This window comes from Delphinapterus leucas, chromosome 17, assembly GCF_059928025.1.
Source record: "Delphinapterus leucas isolate spDelLeu-1000000601 "Yukka" chromosome 17, BTC_Dleu_Yukka2, whole genome shotgun sequence".
Taxonomy (NCBI): domain Eukaryota; kingdom Metazoa; phylum Chordata; class Mammalia; order Artiodactyla; family Monodontidae; genus Delphinapterus; species Delphinapterus leucas.
The window spans coordinates 4,809,641-4,829,802 of record NC_143145.1 but is presented as its reverse complement, the minus strand read 5'-3'; positions in this window follow the sequence as shown (position 1 = coordinate 4,829,802).

Genomic DNA, 20,162 nt, shown 5'->3' with positions numbered 1-20,162 from the left:
GTGTCATTAAATGTAAAATGGAAGAACAAGCCCTTTTTTTTTTTGTAATACTGTGAAATAGGAAATAAGGAAATAGTAATGAAATAAGAAAAAAATCTTAGTAAATCCCCTTCCATGATAAAACATGGCACCATGACTTTCCCCCTTCTTTCAACTGAGAGAATTTATAGATTAACTGGGTGAAAATTCACACCTTTATGATACTGAGTCTTTTTTATCTTCAATCATCAATGTGGATTATTTTTCCACTTCTTTAGATCCGTGTTTCTCAATGGAATCAGGCAATTGCAATTTGAGTGAGATGCTAGTTTTTGTTTGAAACCTTCCTGCAAATTTTAAGATTTTTGGCATCCTATTCCTGGCATTCAATTAGTAGCACCTCCGGTTACTGTGACGACTTAATTGCCTCCCTATTCTTGGAAATGTATGTCCTTCAAATAATTTTGAATGTTTTTCCATAGATGCTTTTTGTATCTCTTTTTAGGTTTATTTCATTGTAACTTATAATTACTATTGCTATCATAAATAGGAGCTTTTCTTTCTTTCTTTTCTTGTCTTTTCATTTTCATTCCTCTGAATTTTCTAGTTGGCTTTTACTAGCCTATTAGATATTTGGTATGTAAATTGTGTATTCAGAAATCTTATCAAATTATGTTATTAGTTCTAATTCTTTCTAGATTATTTTGTTTTTCCTAGGAATTATTGCATCATCATTAAGTAAGGATAGTTTATTTATCTTTTTCTTTTCAATTCCTTAAACATTTATACATGTTTTTATTTCATCAACTTGGTCTTCTCCTTGACAGCCTTGAGTAAATATGGTGAGTGTGAGTATTCTTTTTTTTTTGACTACAAATAAAATTCTTTTAAATTTATTTTCAAATAATGTATTATTTAATCATTCATTATTAAGAATTTATTATTCAAACATTTATTATCTAAGTCATGGATGGCAACTGAATTGTCTCACATTATTTCTCTACATCTGTTGAGATAAATATATAACTTTCAATTTTATATGGTGAATCATATTAGTGCATGTTTATAACGTTAAACCATGCTCACATTGCTGTATCATGTTCTTTGGTCCTGATGTGTATGCTTGTGTGTACCTGTGTGTCTAATGCATTACTGGATTTGTTTTGCAGATCATTCGTCAATTTCTGTGGGCACTACTGCTCATGTACAAAAACTTCCCTTCTGTGTTAGATTCTGGAAACTTTTCAGTTATTATCTCGTCAACTATTGCTTCTCTAACATTCTCCTCCGAAAATATTTTATGCTTATTTCAGCCTCTAAAACTATTTTTCCATGCATTTAACTATTATTTCAAATTTCTATCTTATCTCTCTCTGCTGGGTCCTAAATGATTTTATCAGCACCATCTATCAATTCATTACTTTTCAACTTTGTCTTGGAAGTCTACAGTTTATCTGTTTATTGCCTATTTTATCTTCCTTTTTTATTTTTGGAATTATGTGCTTTATATCTATGCTCTCATATTTCATTTTTTGCCCGATTTTGTTTCCTTTCTTCTTTTTAATGAAACCATGCCTTATTTATCTCTCGAATAACATCTTAAACACACTTTGTCAGACTAGAATACAGTTGTAATCTGATGGTTGATTATGTCAGCCTGATTTAACCCTGGAGTTTCTTGTGTTTTGGAATCTTGTTTTGGAAACTTGCTGTGAATGGAAGTTTTTTTGTGGTTTGTTTTTGTTTGTTGGTTTGTTTGTTTTTGGGTTTTGTTTTCTTGTCTCCTTCTTTTCCTCCACTCATCTTTCTGTGTTTCTCATCCCCTGTAATCTGGTATTGTCATCGTTTCTATCATTTGTGTGAGGCAGCCTGCTCAGTCTGAGGCTTGATGGTGGAGATGTGGAGTGGCTTTCCAGGGATCATACTCAGGATATCTCAGCTCTGATTCCGGAGCCTGCTGTCTGTCTAACTCAGTAACTGGCCCCAAGGCTGTGTCATTTCCCTTATTCTCACGCCACCCCCGAGATAAATGGCTCCAGGAGCCTCGACTCGGGTAAGCTTTGAACAAAGTATTGTCCAGCTTTTTTGAATGAGTAATTAGTAAACCCTGGTAATTAGTAACTTTAATTAGTAAAGTAAGCAACAAATATCTTTACAATCATCTCTATGATTATTTTCCAGAAAGAGAAGGAGCAAAGAGAAACCCAAGCAAATGCTACTATTGATTGATTATATTTAATTTATTGATTGTCGAATTTATCCTTCTGAGTCAGGTATCATTTCCATTTTCTAAATGGGTTACCTGAGGAACCACAGGATTAAGGTTCTTTTACAAGTGTTCATGGCAACAGAAGGGAAAGGATTTGGAGACGGGTATTCCCAATTCTCAGGAGGGAGCTGAAGTGTGTAGTGTCCATCTTCTTGTCTTTACTATCGTTCCTTTGGTTCAGCTGTCATTATTAGCTATAGCAATTAGAGGTCTAGGTAATCCAAGATCATTCTGGATATAATTAATTTGCTTATGGAAATGTCTTAGATGTTTCCCTTATCTTTTACATGGAATGGGCCCAGCCATAGCACATATATTTGGAATTTGTGTCTTTCTCTCCCTTCTGCAAATACACCAGTGCTTGGACAGCCACGGTGTCAAGTCTGAACCAAATTCAAACAGAGCCTTCTTGCTGCGCAGGAAGAATGAAGGACCTAAGACCAAAGTCAGGGGAAAGGGGGTCATTTGTATGGTCAGGGGATGGGACACTTCCCCCCCCCTCCTTCTGTTCCCTTTTCACTCTGCATGAAGACTGATGTTCCTGAGTGTATGTTTTGTGATTCTTGCTGGGGGATCCCACTGCTGTTGAGAAATACCGATGCAGAAATGCAGGTGAAATCCTAGGTAACTAAAGTGCTGGGGCCGGCGGACCAATGCTGTTAGGCATCTCAGTGTCAGCCCGCCCTGTGCGTAGATAAACTCCCAAGGATCTCAGAGGATCCACAGTCATGCACAAGCAGTGTCCCCGATGACCTTCTCAACCTGTGTCAGGCAGATGGACGGGCCTGGAGTTCATTTCCCGTGAGTCAGAGTATTTCAAAGAGAGAAAACAAACAGTGTCCCCAGAGTACCTGTGCTTTCACTTTTTGCTCTTCTCTTCTGTGATACAGCTCTTTGCTTTATTCCATGAGGACGCTTTGAATTTCTCTCTTATGTAAGAGAGTAAATTTGCATGTCTTAACTGTCTCTGACCTCTTTCCTGATCCAATCTGTGGCCATGCTCTTCCTTATACCTTGATTGAATCCCTCCCCTTCTACGAATTCCTTCTCTTTTTTTCTCTTATTGTTGACCGACAGTTTCCAGAGATCCAGCGTCCACCATGACATAGAAAATCCAAATTGAAGAGGTCTTTTGGTGTCTTATAACCCAACTCTAGGGTTTACAGAACACCCAGGCGCCCACCTCACCAGCTCCCGGCTCAGGAACCTAACTCAGGTCCTCCTGTCAAGGGCTGTTTCCACTCAAAACCCAGATCAGCTCCTGGGAAGGGGACCCACGTCTGCCATTTCTGCTTTCTTTACAAAATCATCTCCAAAGGTGGTGAATGGCAGACCAGCTTTATATGTTTCCCACTCTAGAATATTTGCATTTAAGAGGATTCTTGCAGAGCTGAGAACCCTGTCCCTAATGGTGGAATTTCAATCGTTTGTATAGGGAGTTGGTGGAAATATTTGGGACTAGAGGAACCGGACTTGCTGGTGCTTATATTACTATACAGCTTGTTAATAACTTCCTTTTCTATGTGTACCTGTGGTTGGGCCATGCATAAATAAGAAGACATGTAATTAAATGTTCATAATCCTGCTTAACCCATCACCTCTAGCTATAAGCAACACGCAGGAAGGCAACTCATCTAGCACTTCCTGTGGATCACGGAGTTATGTGATCTCCCCATTTTAACTCATTTAATCATCAGAATAGCTGTGAAATACCAATTATCCCCATTTTACCGATAAGGAGACACGTGTGTGGCTATCGAGGAACTTACTGAAAATCTCAAAGTTAATAATGGTGCTGATGAAATATGAGCTCAGATTCATGAAAGTTGATGGTCTTCTCACTGTAGCACGTGTCTCAGGAGGAACTGTGAAAGCCAAGGGAGCCTAGAAGCAATGTGGCTTACTGCAGTAAAACTGAAGTTTGAAGCTGTGAAGTGGTATTTTTTCACCCCAAGGTCACATAGACAAAAAACGGCAGAGCCCGGCCAAGAGCCCCAATCTCTTCTAAGGCTTCCTTCAGGGCTGCTGCCGCCACTGTGTTTCTCTTGCTCCGAGGGTAAGGACCGCCTTTGCAGCTGGTGGGTACTCTCCTGCAAGCTCCTTCCAACACTCTGGCTACCAATTCCTGCCTTTGCTCTCTGGAATCCAAGTGCCACCAAAGCAAGTGCTCTGAAACAATGTCCCCACCTTCTTTCAAAAGGGACGGTTTAAGTGGAGCAACTTGAAGTCAGGAGGTCAGGAGACAAACCATAAGAACATACTTCAGTGACACTTCAAAGAGGATAGCAGGGAGGGACATTCCCAGAACCCTTGTCCCAGACCCTCACAAAGCGCCCAGTTGGCAACTTGATCACAGATGAAATTGCCATCACTTGGCTAAATTTTCTAGGTCTTTGGAATTGTCTATATTCACTTCCCCCTTTTTCCAAATTCCTGAGCCATTTCTTAAAATATCGTTTAAATGCTAATTGTCACCTGACCTTCAGTTGGCTTTGAGGAATAAGTGAGAGAGCCTCAAGTGTGTGCTTAATAATAATTGTAGCTAACTTGAGCATTTATTGTCCTGGGAAGAATGCTAAGTGCTTTGCATGTGTGAATTTATCTAATCGTCACATCAATTCTACAAGATGGGCACAATTGGCACTGTCGGGATCCCCATTTTACAAATGAAGAAACTGATGCTCACAGAAGTTGCATAATTTGATCAAGGTCAGAGGGTAAGTGACATTTACAGACAAGAAAACTGAGTTTAGAGAGGTACATGACTTGTCTAAATACAAATGGTAAACCGATAGCTAAACTGAGATTCAATCCACATCTGTTGGGATCAAATGCCCATTCTCTTTGGAAGGAGAACAAAATTCAGCACGACCTGGGGTCCTCTTCCCATATATTATGTTCATCTGAGATGGGTCTGAATCCATCTACCCAACAACTCAAGGAGGAAACCAAGGTTCAAGCAGGGGAGATATAAGGCATGTGAACAGTAAAACCTAAGGGCAGGAGCAAGGTTATGAATGGGACAAAAAGCCAAAGATCAGGACCCAAAAAAGCACTTAGAAGAGAAGTAGGAACAGGGACCTCTGGACAATTATCAGGACCATTATTGGGGCGCTGACTGCTTTAGTAGATAAGAAGCCAATAGGTACATCAGGCTAGTTGAAAGGCGGTGTTAGGGTAAAGTATTGTCATCAAGGACAATGAGATATTATAAGGCAAATAAAACCAGTGGCTTCAGCCTCAGACATTACAAAGCAAGTCCATTTTATAAGCAGTTTAATTTCCTGAGGCTTAACACTAGGTTTGCTGGCCAAGTTTCTTTACTGAGAACAGGTACTGTCGTATTGGCCATGACAAGTAACAACAGAAACCCTCTGTGCCTTAGCCAGACGACAAAGTTTTTGTTCTTATTTCTGTGGACCCTTGCAGATTTCAAGGGTGGAATGCACCCTGTGACAGTGCATGGGATGAACAGAGGGAAAATTGAGTGGTTTTAGTGAGATGCTGCAGGAGGGGTGTAAGCCTGGTACAATGGGACTTGCGTACGTCAGCACAGAGGCTCTAGGGTTGGGCTGATATTCACAACCAATTTGGAGCTCACACTGTGAGGTGAAAAAGGATTTTTCTTCCCTTACAAATCAACTGGAAAGTGAAACCAAAACCCATTCTTTCTCCTGTAAGAGATACAGAGGAAAAGAACAGCAAAGGCAAATTTGTTTAGGAATAAAAGAGATTCTCATGTTCTCATGCTTGGTGAGCAAAACAGAAATGACCCTATGGTTTGAACCCTCCGATATTATAAATGATTTTTCCAGGATCTTCCAGTAGGGTCTGCAGCATCTGAAGAAGAAGGGGGGAAAGGCATGTGTCTTGACTATAATCTAAAGAAAACTGCCTGAAATTGACTTCCTATGCCAGTCAGTGACGCCTCCGTCTCCCAGTTTTCTGAACTACAGCCCCCATCAGCAGTTCTTAATTTGAGAGGCATGGACCCCACAGGGAATCTCTAGGCGGGCATCAAGACATCAGAAATTTTTAAAAATTGTATTCAACATTATGTGTTTGTGTAAAGATACACATTTTTGCTGGGGAAAGAAGTTCAAAAAGCTTTCATAATTTTTTAAAGAAGGCTGTGATCCCAAATAGTGAAGAAACACTGTCATCCTTCCAGCGATCAGGCACTAGCGATTTTTACAATTTTCTCACACTGCCCTGATTTGGGTCCTCATCACGTGTCTCAGGCACCTTTGGAACTGACATTCCCATTCCAGCAATCCATCAATTAACCTGCAGCTAGCTCAGAGCTCCTTGTACCAGCGGCACTGGCATAACTGGGGGTTTGCAGAACAGGGGTCCTTCCCCAGGCCCATGGAATGTGCAGGGGATGACTCTGATTCCCGAAGCTTCCCTGCATTCTCTTTATCTCACTGCACCATATCATTTGCCTTTAAATAAAAGTCTCACATGAGTATTCCCTGCGGAGTCTGGTCAATCCTTTCAGATATCAGAGCTGGGCAAACCTTTGCAGAGTGTATTTCCTGACCCCTGGGTTTGACCACGTGATTAGCTTTGGTCAAAGGGATTTTCGTAGATGTGATACGAGCAAAGTCCAGAAGGGTGCTTGCCAACTGGGTGTGGCCATTTGGGGTCATTGTCATTGCCGTGAGGATATGCTGGTGTAGTCTGATGGAGGATGAGTGAGAAAAGGGGCAGATCGAGTCAGGCCGGCTGCCTCAGAGAAGGGCAGCTGAGATCAGAGGATAGCCAGCCAACCCTGCCCAGGTAAGTAATCACTGTCAAAATCAACAGAGTCACCTAGGCAAGACCAGCTGACTCCAGACACTTGAGCAAAAAATGCCTGCCGCTGGATGCCCTGAGGATCTGAAGTTCTTTGTTACACAGCATTACTATGGCAATAGGTAACATACACCCGGGGAGTCTACCCCAGCCCACTAGAGTGCAGGGGGATATAGCAACGTGTGGGTGGCAACCAGAGAATTGCATCAACATGGCCAGAGTCGTCTTCAAAACGCTACATGGGCAAAAACCCAGCAAGTGAGGCTCCTCGATAAAGTCTAGATCTCTAAGTGTGTAGGCAGACTTTACACATGGAATTCCCAGGGCCACCTTAGAGAGTGGTTACTAACCAACTTGGAGCACTTACTACACGTCAAGAACTTTGTAGCCACTTTCATGTATGTTTGCCGATTTCTCTCAAAACAACTTATATGAATTTAGTATTTGCATATATTATTCATTTATAATAGGTAATGGTACATATACCAGGAAACTGAATCCAATAGTAATAAGGAAGATACAGTGAAAAGTAAATCTCTCCCACCTGGTATATAAGTGTCGTCTTTTTGAAACAGTCGATCGGCTAGTTTCTTATGCATCGTTCCAGAGAGGGGCTAGCAAAGCAATTAGCTTCTACTCTAAAAACGCTTCTGCAAATACACCTATACGTATATAAAATTACAGAAGCCAGCCTGCCATGCTGGTCACCACTTGCAATGTGTCCATCTTAACAGAACCACCATCCGAGGCACGAGTGACTAAGTGACTTTCACCAACGTCACCCAAAAAGTTGGTCTCTAAGCTCCCAACTCACTAAACCTCACACTGAAACACAGCCTCTAGGAGAAACATAGTCATTTGCACATTATTGCTCTTATTTTCCTCTTGTAACAGGCGCAGTATCATGTCACGTTAAGAAAAGCCACACTATTGAGAGTTCAAAGCCATTGTGTCCCTGTGAAGAAAGGCCCAGAGTGCCATCTACGTAAGTCTGAAAGAATCTCCCTCACTATTGGAGTGCAAGCATCCCTACACTGAGTAGGGTAATAACTAGAGTCCACACTGCTGAGACCCTTGCTTCTTCCACCTGCCTGTGGACCTCTACATAGTCACGTATTCATCATCCCCCCTCACATCCATGCAGCTTGTCCAACTGTTTAATCCATGTTAAAAGAAAAAAGTGGATCAGAAAAAATTTAAAAGGACCTGAATGGTTGCTTCCATGTCCTGGCTATTGTAAATAGTGCTACAATGAACATTGGGGTGTATGATTCTTTTTGAATTATGGTTTTCTCAGGGTATATGCCCAGGAGTGGGATTGCTGGGTCATATGGTAGCTCTATTTTTAGTTTTTTGAGGAACCTCCATACTGTTCCCCATCATATAGCCAACTCATTTTGCTGTACAGCAGAAGCTAACACAACATTATACTCCAATAAAAATTAACCAAAAAAATTTTTTTAATTAAAGGTTAAAAAATAAAAGGACCAGAATGGTGTGTGATGTAGTGTAAAGAGCAACAGGCTTTGTACGCAGGCATCAAAAGACTCCTAGCCTGGCTCTCTCCATAACCAGCTGCATGATCATGATCAAGATGCTCTAATTTCTGGGCCTCTGTTTCTTCATCAATAAAATGGAGAGCGTGATGTCCGCTTGACAAAGTAGTATTGAGCACTTCAGAATCCAGGTGCATCTTCCTGGAGAAAAAGAGTGAGGCTGCTCATTCAACAACTCAGTGACTCCACAGTAATGGAAAGTGGAAAATTCCTAGATGGCTCGTGGCCGTGGTAACTTTTCAATACACTGAGTTACACTTCCTTCTGCAGTCCCAGCTTTACTACCTAGAATGTAGATTTCCAGGAAAGAATTCAGTCCTTGCAACTGAGGATCTTGAGGGTAAACTCTCAAGGAACCTATGCTTCTCTATTGTGTCTGTGGTCTATACTGGACAGAGACTGTGCCTAGGGTCAAGGGGCCTGGTACTCACCTAGCTTTTCTCTTTCCAGCTGTCCTCTAGAGCCTACCAACTCACAGAGCTTAAAGTTCTGTGCTGGAAACATGAGAATTAAGAACCTAGTGGTCAAAATGACCATGAGCTGCATTTGACAGACAATTTTCCATCCTCCATCAACACATTGGATTTCTTCGTAATCGCCACCAACCCTACCAGTTTTGCTTTCTGACCCTGCCTACCTCCTGGCTGGACAAAACATCCCAATTTCGAGCTTAAAATGGAAACAAGAACTGAGGACTTTTTAAAAATAGCTTTTTAATGTATAGGTGTCCTGGGAGGTTCCAAGTATATTTCAAGATAGAAGCTGATAAATGATGATAGCAACAGGGAGAGACTGCTGATTCATTGGAGGAATTGAATTTCCCTTGGTCCTCGTGCTGGCCCCCAGCCAGCCGTGGAACAGATGAGGCCAGTCATTGTTTTAGAAATAAGAATCTACTGAAACGTGTAGATAATTCGTCCATCTCTCCGAAGAGAGGTAAACAATTCAACAAGAGAGGTAAACAAGCCATTATACAGCAATATCCATTTTAAAAACAATCCCTTACTATTTTGAGCAGCCTTGGAAAGTCCCCCAGTGCAACCTGGTTTAATCAAAGAATGACATTTTCCACTTTTCATAAGAATAGATGGGACTTAATCCTGGACTCATCATGCCTCAGTCATGTGGGCACAGCCCCTATGTCCCTTGTGTAAAAATAGAATGCACACCATCTCTAAATGTCCTGCTAAAGCTTTTATCCCCTCCTCCTAATAACTATGCACTATTTATTTTTTTAATGATGAAATTCCACCTGTTTGCATTTGTGGACGTGTGTGTCCCATGGATAGATTAGAAAAAGATCACAAGCATGACACGGGAGAGCTCAAGTGGAAATCAGCACAGGTTATGACTTCTGTCCTATGAAAGAATTCAAGGAGTCAGAATCACCCTCTGCTTGCTGAAAGGTGCACCTGCTGGAACTTGTGAAATTTTGACATGAAACTTGGGTACCACTCTCTCTCCCTCACCCCCAGTCTCTGAGGGAGCAGACCGTGTCTGGAACTCAGGGATGTATGTATGAAGAAGAGTCCAAGCTTTGGCATGGAGCTGCCTGCCACCCAGGCTGCGTGTTGGCAAGGTGAGAAAGGGGAGTAGGTCGGTATCCTCTCTGACATTACATTTTCCAGAGAATGAAGCTCTTTGATCAGTTTCTGTCCCTGCAAGTTCCGAATTTTCCATCTCATCCTAATCTAAAGAATCGGAGAATGATTTATCCTCCAGGAGAGGTAACTTTCTTAACTGGAGGAGAGCCTAAAACAACTGTCTTGCTTTTTTTTCCCCTGGGGGATGGGTAAAGGGGGAATTAATTCGTCTTCTTCTCAGGGAAGTGCCAGACGCAGAAAGATATTTCCTAACTCCAGCTCATAGGTCTTTCCTCTGCTCTCTGGTCTAAAAGGGAAATGCCATTTGTCACGTTTCTTCCTTGACACAGCAAAGCAAAGACTGTTACTGTGGGCATTAATGTAACTTTCAACAATGGAATAAACTGTGAGCCTCAAACATGAAACTGTGGAAGCGATTAAGAACTAGGATGGAAAGTTTCTGCCAGCCAGAGAATTAGGGACTTACCGTCTCTAGAGCAGGCTGTGTTTTAAAGTCTCATTTTGAAGCTGAAATCTGTCATTTACGTTAAAAAGAAAAGGGTGAGGGTGGGGAGGAAGAAGTTCCAAATATGTCACCTGTGGAAAGACCACCTTGCTTGCTCATTTCCCTGCCATTTGGGAGAGCTATTATAGGCTCTTCTATGAGACATTTAAAACCTCTTTAATATGGGCTTCCCTGGTGGCGCAGTGGTTGAGAATCCGCCTGCCAATGCAGGGGACACCGGTTCGAGCCCTGGTCTGGGAGGATCCCACATGCCGCGGAGCAACTGGGCCCATGAGCCACAACTGCTGAGCCTGCGCGTCTGGAGCCTGTGCTCCGCAACTAGAGAGGCCGTGATAGTGAGAGGCCTGTGCACCACGATGAAGAGTGGCCCCCGCTCTCCGCAACTAGAGAAAGCCCTCGTGCAGAAACAAACACCCAACACAGCCAAAAATAAATAAATTAATTAATTTTTTTTAAAAAAAGCCTCTTCAATAATCTTTCGGAAATTTTCAAAATTTGCCCCAATTAAATTGTCAGATGAGAGACATGTATGACAAATGTCTTCTAGTGGATGATCCCTTAACAACCCAGCATTTGGCATCTCCACGTGCTCTTGGCCTTGGGAAGCCGATGTAAGGGAAGGTGGGAGAGGATCCTCAGCCTTGATATCAGATTCTGTAGTCTGAAGAGGGGCTTTATCAGCTAAATGCTGCTTTCTTCATCTCACATCAGCCAATGCCCAGTGAATATCTATTTAGTTCTCAGCAGGCTCTTTATTAAAGGTACTGCAGTAAGGCAAGGGCTCCAGTCCTCCCCTAGTTTATCTACGAAATTCATGTATGACTGGCCAGTGAACTCTAAACTGAAGAGAAGGACAGTCCTTTCCTCAGAGAGCCGTTGTGATGATGTAGTGGGACAATTTGCATCAGGTACTAGGGGTGGTTCCTGCTCCACAGTCTCCAGAATTGGAAAGAAAGTACAGCCTTGAACTCCAGTTCTATTGCTCTGTATTCTTCTGGTGGCCAAGCTGTGAAGCAGGTAGCAATCTGCCCTGCAGTGGCTAAGTTTCTGAAGATGGACCCAAGTCTCTCCACAAATGTGTTCCAAAGTCTAGGTTGGCTGGAGGTCATAGGAGATTTCATTTCAGACTCCAACACAGACCTAACTGACTTGATTCCTCTTTGGATCTGACTCCTGAGTCAGCCCACAATTGGTTAAGACTGATGGGTTAGAGGGACACTGAATCACTCAACAGCACCACTCCTCCAACTTATATCTAAGAAGGATGGGATAGATAAGACAACTAACCTGCCCAGAGGGACCGACTCACCATCCTATAATTAAGAAAGTCAGCCTTCCTTCACTCCTCCTTAAAAACCTCCCCTTTCCATTCTTACTACAACAAAATACAATGTCTTTCCATCAGACATTTATTTTTGCCCTGACCGTGAAGCTACTGCAGTAGATGCAGAGAGGATTATGAAATGGTCTCTGCCACCAGGAAACACGCTACAAGTGAAGGAGACAGGTTGGAAGCAATTAATACTCTTCGGTCTCTATTAGCAATTACAAGTATAATGTGAAATGTCCTGGATCCAACTCTCACCAGCAATATGGTCTTGGGCAAGTTAATTAACCTCTTTGGGATTCCATTTCATCACCTGATAAATTAATATGCTATTCCCCTTTCCTGATAGGATTAGAGACAATAGCGATTGTTAATGATGTCAATATCAATGCCACTGTTTTGTAGGACTGAGAGCTTTCTAAAGGAAGTAGATGGGATCACCAGTCCACATGCAGTTCAATCAGCAAGTACTTACATAGAACCAGACAGGAGACCATAGGTCTAGGCTTGTGGATTTTGTGAAAGATAAGGTGGCTGATCCTTAAAAGCCTTTAATAAAAGCTACTAAAGTGGACGTTCCTGGCTTTGCATGTTTTGAAAAAGTAGCTGCCATCTGTCAATAGGAGAAAAATGTCAACAGCAGAGAGGACAAGGATATCCAAAATCTCCACTGCTGTTGTGTACGATATAAAATCAAGTCTCAATATTATGTAATGTCTTGACATCTGGTGAAACCGGGAGAGCTTCCGTGACCTAACTGCAAATTCCACTCCCCACTGTGCTCCCGTGGGTAAAGTCTCATAGCCAAACAGCTCTCTGTATCAAAAGCACCAGGCACAGCTCCTCCTTACACCTGAGGAGTAGGTTTCGGTTTCCTGCCACCCATTGGAATTATTCAAACAAGCCAATCACATCCTCCCATGGGAAGAAGGGGACACCTCGCCCCCTGATACTACAAAGCCTGTCTCCTACAGCCCCGGGATGTTTGTTCTGTCCTCAGATGTAATCTTCGTGGCACGTGGTGTGCCCTGAGTGGCACGTGTTCTCCTCTTTTGGACTGTGAGTTCATGCGATTAATAACCTGCTCATGCCTGAGTCTCAGTGACCACGTCTCAAACTTCTTCAGCCCGCAGAGGAGCACTGCCTCTGGTGAAATCCATCAGAGCCTGGGACGTTCCCTGGAGGAGGCGCAGGGATGAACTGCTAGAGGAGAGACCGCTACCTCCAGGATGACAAATCAGCACCCCCCAATTTCCATCTTCCTGAAGGTTTTTAACTCAGTCCAGCGAGAGCCTCCCCGTGAACGGTGCATGTCTGTCATCTTATCACGGAAACCCCTAGTAAAATCTGATCTACTTTATAGAAATTTTCTAGGACCTTTTAAATCCATAAAAGAAAGCATAGTGTTCTTTTAAATACGTTTCATAGATAGACGATGCATTCTACTAAAAGATATTGTTTTCTCTGTTGTCTCTATTTTTTGGCCCCAATTATATTGTAAACTATTAAAAGCCAGGAAGCTCAACCTTTCATGTTCAGTATTCTTCTTTGTGGAATCTACTATATTAACTGCGTTAACCTGGCTGACCTTTGGTAAATATTGATTGAATCTAATTAAATTGAAGGACAGCCTGTCTCCAAGTGTGATTTCAGAATTAAAAACACAGTGTCTATGTGGTGAACTCAGGGGCATACTTCCAGGGACTTGGGGGCAGTACGAGAATGGCGAATTTTATTCCCTGTGAGTTCAACACCTGAATAGCTTTACTCATCCAGTGCAAGTGAAGGGATGTGAATCAGAGGAGGCTGTGGTTCAAACATTGAGCCCTGGGTGAGTCAGGTTCTGAGTTTACTGTCATTGTTAACTTTATTCCATCAAGGCTTGAATACAGTTTGAGCTCTGGACATCTCCATGTGGATATGCTCTGGTCATGTCTTTTCCAGTATGTTCAAGGTGACACCTATCACCTGTCCCCCAAGAGAGCATCCCTTCCTTCTCTACCCTACGTCAGCTCGCTCCTGGGGGATATTCACTATAGTCTGTTGCTACTCCTAACCCATTCTACTACATCATTCCATACTCACATCCCAATGCTTAAAAGCAAATCAGTAGATTCTCATGGTCAACAAGATGGTGAGTATCATGATTTGTGTGTTTATACACACACACACACAAATTTGACATTTGTAGGTGGGCATTATATTTCCTATTTTGCATATCAGAGATGACAGGACTTACTCAATGTCACATAAAACACTGAGAGTCGCAAATGAAACCCAAATCTGTTTGATGCTGAGACACACGCTCTTACCATAGCCTCAGATTGCTCAAAGATATCCGTATCAACACTATTCTCATCTACCAACTCCTACATTTTCTTCTAGCAATTAAACGTTATTGGTCGGCTATCAGTTTTCTTTTGCCACACAAATGCCATATTTAAGCAATCAGCGCACATCTCTGAGCTATGTCATTTCAATCATGATTATCAAACTATTCAACTCATTAAATATTTACTGAGCACTTAACCTGATAAATATGATCATAAATGGATGCACAGGTGAAACGGGAACAGACTGATTCTTCAGGGAAGCAGTTGGACAAGCCCTCAGCCGTCCACTGCCTCTGATCACCAAGCTTGGGCTAAGAACGATTTCACTGTGTCCAGATGCACTTCTTCAGGCAGAAGGCTGAATGCAGGGTGGGGCTTTCTGATTAAGCAGCGTGGGGCAGGAACTCACTCACCTTTCTATCTCTACCGCCTGGTTTATTGCCAGTAGGTAGAAAGAAATGTTTTTCAAAGAATAAAAGCTATTTGAGCAGTTGACCTGTAATAAGAGGGGCATAAAACCCTTGGACTGATCTCTGTCAACTGGTGTCCTGATATTTGGTTCTATTTTTTTAAGAAAAATCAAAGCATGGTCACATCCACATAAAGAGAGGCTTTCTCACCAGACTAACTTATCTCAGAAGTCAACAAATTGAAATGTAGTAAATTAAGGAGAAAAAGAGACCAGGAACCCTTGACCCTTTACTGTCTGCATTTTACCAGCCTGCAGTAAAAACTGGAAAATCCATTAAAGAGACAGACCCACTACTATACATAGCACAGGAGATCATTTAGAGCATAAACTAGTAATTTCAACACAGCAATCTATGTAATAAAAGTTGTATGTGACGACCATTTGCAGAAGCTTTACACAAGGTCATGGGTGGCCAATCCATCCCCTAGTCCCCATAGGAACAAGATCCATTTCTACAGAGAGGATAACTACACCCATGAATGGTACCCATCCAAGCTCATGCCATCATTCTCTGAAACTGTAGGGCACTGGGGCTGAAAAGAACACAGGCTGGAAATTTGAAAGGAGCAGGGTTCATATCTTGACTTGGCAGCCTAAGGAGTGCTGTAGGCGAGCCTGGGCCAGGAACTCGACCTCTGGAATGCTCGATGTGCTCATTAGAAAACAGGGATACTAGTGCAGGCTCTGCAAAGTGATTGTAAGGATTTATTCATTCAGTGACTGCGAAATGAAATTACATCAATGCACAAATGTCATAGAATCGTTGTTCAATAAAGAAGAGTTTCTCACCCGGCTCTTTTTGAATTTTTCCCTAACATCTGAAAAGAACGCTTGATAAAACACATGTTGTATGAGAACTGGCTTATATATGTGCTGCATAAATTCCAAGGATCAGTTGCCCCAGCCCCCAAGAGATGGGCTTGGTACAGGTTTGTATGGAGTCTTCTTTTCCTGCAATTCCTGTTCATCACGATTGTGGACTCACAGCTCCATCTCGTGGGCATCTGAGGACTTTCCTTTTCTTTTTCCAGACTAGAAAATCCAACAAGGTAAAAGGCTTCATCTCTGCCAGACACAGAGAATACAAAAACCAAAAAACACCCTCCCTGACCCCAAGAAGTAAAATCCCTCCTGGAGAGATGTACATGTCCACGACTTGCTGAAAGAGGAGAAGCGCATGTAGCCTGCCAGACAAGCTTCCACGAAAGTGTTTCCAGCGCACTGGGGGGTGATTGGAGGCTTCCTTGGGGAGGTGGCAGATCACAACAGTAACAGGTGAATGCATTGAGCGCTGCTCAGGGCCGGCAGCCTTCTAAACACCTTGTGTGTACTAACTCATCTAATCTCCACAGAAACACCGTGAGCACCTAGGGAAAGTGGGTCTTCAAATCCAGGCGGTCTGACTCTCAAATTCAAGTTCTAACCACTCGGCGATAAATGTCGGTTCCGACCAGCCGCATAGTAGTCTGCCTTTCAAATCAAAGACAGAAACTGAGATGTGTTAACATCCAAGTTCCTTGACTCCAGATTCCATATGAAGGAAACTACCTTCCTTCAACCCAGCCACGGCCAATGGACAAGAACTTTAGCAAGCAAGTTATAACGGCAGGTGGTGAGGTGGTGAGGCTGGAATGGGGGCAGCTGTACATTCCAGGGGGAGGAAGTGATCTCGGCAAAGAATGGCTGTAGAAGTAAAGAGTGATTGAGGGAAAGGGTGGTTGCTGATGAAAGGGTGATTGTGTCACTAGGTTCTGTGGAGAACGATGCAGCAGGGAGGATGGGCGGCATGTTTTGCAGTCTTGATGGTCAGGCTATACAGGGAGGGGAAGGGCCCTGGAGACTGAGGGCTAGATTCAAGGTTGCATATCGGCTCTTCATGCACTGAGTTCTGTGACCTAAGACAAACCGAGCACTTATCAACTGGGCATCGTAATCCCAACCTCACACAATGGCTTCTGATACGGGGAACATCTCAGTGAGTTCCAGGGGCAACAGCAAGGAAGAGGTGGCAGATGCAGCAGCAGGGCAAGGTGGGAAAGAAATGGGAGCTGGAGCAGGTAGACGTCTGTGCCCCACCATAAGGGTTTTATTCTGAATGTGATAGAAAAGCATCGGAGGGTTTGGGGCAGGAAGGAGGCATGGTATGATTTATGTTTTTAAAAGATTCTCAAAAAAAAAAAAAAAAAAGATTCTCCCCGCAGCAATATGGGTAAATCTCACAAATACATTGTACAGGGAAGAAAACCATGGCTCCAAAGAATACATGCTGGATTTCTTTATCCAGAGTCGGAAAGTGAGCGCATCCCTTCTCTGCTGACAGAAGTCAGGGTGGTGGTCTCTGTGGAGAGCAGCTGGTACCTGGAGGGAAGCGGGAGGCAGCTTGAGGATGAAGGCGCAGGTTCTCGATCTTCATCTGAATGCTGGTTATACGAGACTCTCGACGGGTAAAAGTTCATCAGGCTGTGGGCTTCTTGTATGTGCATTTTTCTGCATTGTATTATACATTAATACAAAGTTTAAAAGGAAATATTCCTGTGGGTCTTGTATGGGTAAGAGATGGCAGAGAAATGAGACAGGAGACCGGTTAGGAGGCTAACTCAACCATCTAGGGGACAGACGGTGAGGGTTGGGACTAGGTTTTCTGGCTACAGGTGGTAAGTAGCTGTCAAAGTCATTCTCCCCACCTCCCATCTCCATCATCGCCTCTTCCAAGCCACTATCATCTCTCTCCTTCTAACGTGTCTTTCAACCTTCATGTCTCCCCCACTGTGTACCCTGCTCTCCTTCTACGGCTGTGGTGAACGTTTGAGTGCAGAATGGCCCTCTCCTACTTAAAGCCCTGCAGTGGCTTCCTGCCCACGTCCCCTTTCCTCTACCTATGCTGCGACAACCACACTAGAGATGTTGACTGATTCGCCAAGCTCCATGCTTTCCTTGTCCTCGGCCCTGGCCGTTCTCTCTCTTCAGAATGCCCTCCCCAGATCTTTGCCTTAGTTTTTGGATTCGTGTTCAGGTTTCAATTCTGTAAAGCTTCTCCTCAATATTTAATCTAAAGCAACCACTTACTACCCTTCATTCACTGTCATCTTACCCTGTTTTACATATTTTATAGCACTCATCGTTTCTGAAAATGCTGTTGCATTGTTTAGTTTAATTGCCTATCTTACCAACAAAAATATAAGCCCAGGAGAGCAGGGACTTTACTCTTCCCTGCTGTATCCACAAAGCCAGGGATGGTGTACAGCCCCTAATACCGCTTAATAGATGCACTTGGCCATGGGCTGTAGGAAGGTACTATGTGGTGTGGCTTCTGCCAAAATCTTCCACCTTCATTCATCACTACCTGTCCTTTGCCCCTCTAGTCTCCACACTAAGAGTTTCTCAATACATCATTCTTTTTCTCCCTAGAGTGCCTTTGCCATTATTAGGAATCGGGCACGCTCCCTACCATGATTCCAGATCAAGGATCTCTCCCCTGGGAATGCCCCAAAGGAGAATGGTCACCTCTGTCCAAGGTGCCAGCCCTGTAGGTGTGCACAGCTCTATCAATTCCACTGCCTAGGAGGCCACGGCAAGGGGCTTTGTGTGTCTTTACTGTTGGGACCAGGTTATGGTGGCCTCACCGTCCAGGAGGGCAGAGAAGATGCTCTTACAAAAAAGCGACCACAATGTGGAAATAGTCATGAGACATAAATGATGTTTACATCCTGGGCTCTGAGAGGGATAAGGAAGATGCGTCCCTATCCAGAGTGATCTGGGATGCTTCAGAAATGAGGAGATATCCACGGGAGGTTTGGAACAATGGGCAGGAAATAATTATTTGTAAATAGAAGAAAAAACATCTTTTGCCGATGGTACATAGTGCACAAAAGCAGGGATGAAACGTGTATCATAGAAGGGTGAGGAAGTCCCCTGACGTGGACTTTCCAGTTAAGCTCGGGTGTTTCCCTGGTGTCGGAATATTTCCAATGCTGCCTCAGACAGTGGCCAGCTTGAAGGCACAGCGGCAGGTTGTCACTGCCACCGACATGATGAAAAGCCTTTCTGTCTCGGTCACATATCCTACACACAGCCGTGCTGTCAGGAAATTAAAGAAATTCTTAAAACTGCTTCTCTACCCTGTATATAATTTCCAAGGAAGAAGGTTGAAAATAAAGAAAGGAAAAAACATCAGAATGAGTAAAAATACACAAAAATATACGTAACCATCATTCTTGCGAGCTTCTTAAACCGTATTTGTTGGTTGAAACAAAAACTACAACACCATTGGACTTGGTGTTCAATATATCTAGAGAAAATACTTAACATGGTTATATTTTAAGGTTGGGAGAACAAAAGATCCTAAATGAGAGTAAGTTTTTCACAAAGTGGAAAAACATTAATGCATCAGCGGACCTGGGTATGTGCAGTACAATAACCGGAACACACACTAAGAAAAATATACCAGTTAATACGTTAAAAATACTACAACTAAGTCAAGATGTAATTCTAAAAAAAAAAAAAAATGAATGGCCCACAGAAAGGCAAGAAAGGAATGAGAAAGACAGCAAACCAAAGGCAGAAAATAAAATGGCAGAGACCCAACCCCTGCCTCGAGGAAGTACCATGAAATTGAAGATCTAAATACACAAGTTGAAGGACAGAGAGTGACAGAATTAAATGGAACACAAAAGTTTGGAGTCAAGGGAAATCATGGAATATTTGATGACTTGTAAGATGTACTGTACTGATAAAGTTGAAAGAGCAGGGAATCTGTAGAGATAAACGAACCCAAACAGGAGGCAGAAGCCAGGGGTTTTTATGTTAGTTTATGTATTTTGAACTTTATTCTAAAGGTGATGAGTAACTCATCAAGGTGTTAGTGTGTGGGTGTGTGTGAAAGAGAGAGAGAGACAGATTTCATCGTACTTATATATATTTTTTTAACATCTTTATTGGAGTATAATTGCTTTACAATGGTGTGTTAGTTTCTGCTTTATAACAAAGTGAATCAGTTATACACATACATATGTTCCCATATCTCTTCCCTCTTGAGTCTCCCTCCCTCCCACCCTCCCTATCCCACCCCTCCAGGCGGTCACAAAGCACCGAGCTGATCTCCCTGTGCTATACACCATACTTATATTTTTAAAGCTAATTGGAGAATGAATTGAAAGATGCAAGAATAGAAGAACAAAGACCAGTGAGGTACCTACCATGATACTTCATTTTAAGCAATTACGGTGCTTAGAATACGAGATGGCTAAGACTCGGGGAAGAATGGCAGAAATTGTTTAGTAATTGATTCTGAGATCCTGAAGCAAACACTACTGGCAGGCTC